Genomic DNA, 4958 nt, shown 5'->3' on the forward strand with positions numbered 1-4958 from the left:
GGGATGGGACACAAACACAACCAGTGTACTGTTTCTGCACCAGGTGCTAAGAAACGCTGCTGTGCATGCTTGTGACCTGCAACATCTGTTTAGTTTCCGCCACAGAATAATAAAAACAAGGGGTGGAGGCAGGGAGTCATAGTTTAATGTTTAATACGATACTTCATGTTGTTGATGCTGCACAATGCACACAGACCTCTGCCTCGGGGTCGACCCCTTCTGGGTTGACGGCCCTCATCCTTCAGCTTGCCGGAGAGGCTTTGGCTTTTGGCCCGGCCAAGCCGGTTAGCGAGCCTCATAATTCAAAGCAGCCTGTCAGTGAGCAGATGTGGCTGCTTGGGCCTACGCTGCTGCTGATCATGTGACACGTTAACGATGACAGGCGGCGACCTTTGCGGATCTCCGTGTATTAGCACGTCAACCGTCCCATATCAACCGCGTGTAAAGAGAAATAGATCCCGTGCATTCCTTTTGCAACCTCCGGTTCTGCCGAGTCAAGCAAGTGAGGAAGTGTCCGATTGGATAGAACTCTATGAGAAAATTACTCTACTTCTCGCTTATTAAACATTGTGAATATGAATGTATGATCTCAGTCTCTAGTTTCAAGTCTCCCTCTATACAGTATGATGTTCATTTCATAAATTATGGTCCATTTAGAGTCAAATAGACCATAAAGCAGGGTATGCTTTAGGGCGGGCTTACTGTGATTGACAGATCGCTGCCGCTACCAGTTACTCCTCCGCATTCTGAATGTGGTCACTTCTGTTCATCGGTTGTGGAGAAAAAAAAACGTGGCAACCTTATTCAAAGGTTGCGACAGCAAAATCAATGAACTCGAGGCTTCATAACGGCAGTCCACAAACCAACGACTGATGTCACGACAAATATGTCCACTTGTTATACACAGTCTGTGGGCCAGCCTTGTTTTCAGGCTCATTCACATTAACAGAGGAAGGAAAATAACTCTGGATTGGGCTATAGAGCATTTTACAAGCTAATCAATTATACTGGGGCTATTCATGTGTTTGTACTGAGTAGTTTATTTAACTCTACTCGCTCTTCCTGGGGGCTTGTCCCATAAACCCATGCTGCTTTCACTGCCCCGACAGAAGGTCAAACGTATTAGCTCAGATAATCCAATTATTCACCTTCATAACTAGTCAGAACCATTACTCCCTTGGATCAAAGTAAGTGTGCTGATCCTGGAGAAGCCATAACACGATTTATAGTCACTTTAATCGGAGCTGGCTGAGCCCTATGTCTGGGTTAACACGCGTGACACCTGTGTGCTCTATTGCTGTTGTTTAAAATATGCCGTACTAGCAGTTTCTAAAGGGACACCCAAACGATACGTATTTCACCTTATTGGACAAAACATGTTGGTCTACAAACACTTTTTAAAAAGGACCAGTGTGGCCGAAGTGAAAACGCAAAGGGCCCTATCCAGAGCAGTGTTTGGTTTGTCCCTTCAGGGCTACTGTAGAAACATGGAGGCAGGCTCCGACATACCTGTATTATATTCCCTTTCTGCAAAGAGACCCCCTAAATGCTACACACTGTTCCTTGAACAACAACAAAAAGTCCCAAATGCTCATGTTGAAACACAAGCAGCTGTATGATTACCTTTCCTTCATATGATTGTCAAAATGGATTTCCCTGGTAAGAGCAGCATCCAGTGACTTGTTGTGCTCTGCAGCGTGTCGGATGAGAGGGAAGCAGATAGGAGCCCATTGTTTATGGAGTCGAGTGTCAGCTGGAGCAGCCTCGCCTGATGTCTGGCTGCAGCTGGTGCGAAGCAGCAGAGACAGAGGGAGACAGCTGGATACAACGCACCCTCCACACACACACACACACACACTCACACTGCCCTCGGGTAAAGCCAAGGAGCTGGAAGTGTCGGACGCCTCCCCTGAGCTCGCTCAAGAAGCAAAAAACACATTGAGGGGCCCGGCAAGCAAGTGAAGCTGCTCAAACTGTGTAAGAGAGGGAAGCAGTGGCTGGACACTCACAGAAAATGTGTCCTGACTAGGGAAGGAAGGGAGGGAAAGGAGGTGAAGGGTTAAAGGATAATCTACACGGTGAGGGGGGATGGTAATGAAGGGGCAACATGTGTGTGTACAGCAGGTTTTACAACATGGAGGCCTACAGGGAGGGTGAGGTGTTAGTAACCACCAGCTTGTCATTCACAGGGAGGACAGAAGAACAGGTTATAGCTCATAATGGGTGTGATAGCTTTTAAAGACTGGTTTGGTCGGTTTCGACGGCTTAAGGACACAGAAAACCAGGCTGGTAAGCAGCAGCAGCAGCAGCAGCCGGTGGGAACATAACAGCCGAGCGACAGAGCTCTGCAGCAGGAGAGCGTCTCTAAAAGATGATCATTTATTCATAATTAGCCCTCGTCACGACTGATTGCGGCTCGGCATACAAGCACGAAAAAAATAACTAAACTGGGGCGCACCACGCTCTTCAGTTTTCTTCCCAACTATATCCTGCCTCCTTGAATGCAGCACATTGGAGAATGTATTCATGTGTCCCAGTTAACCAAGACCACCAGTCTAAGCCGCTGTGACAAAGCCTGTTTCTCAAGAGTATTAAATGTGAATAAGTTGTGAGGTTATTTGGGTTTTTCTCTCTGTAAGTGTTGACAATGACTGCTTTCTTCAAACCTCATTTCATTAATTGAACTGGCTGAACAGACGTTCAATTACCTAATTGAATGGATTTGGATTTAAATCCTGTTTTCCTGCACTCCGATGGACGAGGTTTGAAAGTTTCAGAGTGTGTATACTGTCCTCGTGAATAAATATGACAACTAATTCAAATGCTGATTTTTTTTTCTTCTTTTTTTAATTCAAACAAATGCAATTTTACAAATTACTAAGAACCAGCTTAACATCAGTTGCTTACTATATATTACATGCTTTTGAAATACATAAAAATGCTCTAAAAAAAAAAAAAGACGGAACCAGTGTATTTACAATACCAACATTTACATACAGCTTCCCTCTTGAGAGAAACTGGGAGCACCACTCCATGATTTCCAGCATGGATGAAATAACCATGTTACAATTAAATGTTAGAAACGGGAATTTCTGTCTCTGCAGTGACTGATCAGATGTGGCAGTGATATCAAAGTTTGTTACTTCAGGTAATACTCAAACGGTGACAAGTATTTGGCTCAATTGTATTGCAAGTACTGACAGTGGAATAGACTGAATACTTTGTAAATGACAATCAAGAGTACACTGGTAGTTACGAGCTATGCAATGATAAAACTGGCTCTGGTGACCGCGGGGGTGTTCCAGGAAGTAGCCGCCTATCTGACTCATTTTTAATGAGTTTAATCCTTCATTTTTATGTCCTTAAGCTTGTCCAATCCTTCATGATTACAGTGTTCATGTGTGTGTGTCTGTGGGGCAGAGCGTTGTTCATTGTGGCTCACTATGCTCTCACAGAGACAGTCCTAGTCCTTGTTTTGAGAAGCCCAAATCTCTACAGAGAAACACTGGAGATCTTTAGTCCACAATTCCGTCGGCCTGCACCACACGGTCCACAGCAGGTCCTGGTATAGTTTCAGTGCACAAGTGCCATCACCACAAGCAACTCGCAATCCAGTAATGACGACGACGCTCCCGTTGGGTTTTGGTACGATCACAAGGTTGTGGGTCAGTTTGGCTATTGCATCCAAGAGAACAGAAAACGAGAGGACTCCAATTCCTTTAACGGTCAAGTTCCTTCATTCTTTGGATCCTCGTGTGAAGGAGAAACAGGTAAGTGCAGTCTAAGGCACAATGACAACTTGGTCATGGTGAAAAAACGAAAACAGCGCACCGACAGACAGGCGACTACACTATTGTTCCCGGTTTTGAGTCCTCGTGCCACTGGATCTGGTCCTCGGGCTCCAGGTCCGTGTGCATTTGGTGACTGATGTGCGAGTCCACCTGACTGACGTCTATGTAGGATCTGGAACAGACACAGGAAGGAAAAGCGTTAGACAAGGTGGGAAACTGAATGTAGCTTGTGACTGGTGGAGCTGAGAATGATTTAACCCTGGGCGGTCAAATCCACGACAGGAAACTCAACGAAAGAAGAAAAGTCATGTGCTTAGTTACCTCGTGTGTTTCAGGCATGTTAATATGAATCGTAAACCCAGGGTCAAACATTCTCAACCGACATCACAGCAGATGCACACAGACATTGAAACACACGCAGAGCCTTCAAATGAGACGATATTCAGGGTCAAATTTGTTTCCCTCTGCCACACAATTGCTCTCCCACCACCGCAAGACACCCAGAGTGAAGAAGCAAAAATCAGCCAGAGCAATGTGAAATGATTTGGAGCGTTCTGTTAGTCCCTGCCACATATAATGATATATATCTTTAAAAAAGACACACCACCATCACCATGATAACCGTGAGGGCAAGTTTTACAATCTCGTCTCTCACCTATTTTTCTGTGCTGTGACTGATAATTGGGGGGAGGGGGTTAATTCCCCTTGTCAGTAGCATAGGCAACAGCACCACCTCTCTCTAAAGGCCCCGTGGGGCACGCCATCCTATCACGGCTCCGCCACTCAAACTCTGTGGGACATCTGCGCATGAGAGGGGGCAAAGGTCAAGAGTGAGTGGCAGCACATGGGCAGGGAGTCTCTGCACGGCCGAGAGGAAGGCAAACAGCACAGGCAAACAAACTGTGTCAAGCACACGGCAGAGAAACGTGACCACTGGATGACATTATGCCAGCTGGAAGAGGAAGTAGGGCAGGCATGTTTATTTCATGTATTTTTTTAAAAGAAGCCATGCAGTTACTTCATCAAACATGACAATGAAAGAAAGGCCAGTCAAACATCTCAAAATGCAAAGTTTACTTCAAAACATCGACAAGCAGACTATGGAGTCACGTTGCAGACAAACTGAAAGAAGCAAACGCACAGGCTCCGGCCGTTGCTGTTTACTTA

This window comes from Taurulus bubalis (assembly GCF_910589615.1).
Source record: "Taurulus bubalis genome assembly, chromosome: 5".
Lineage (NCBI taxonomy): Eukaryota > Metazoa > Chordata > Actinopteri > Perciformes > Cottidae > Taurulus > Taurulus bubalis.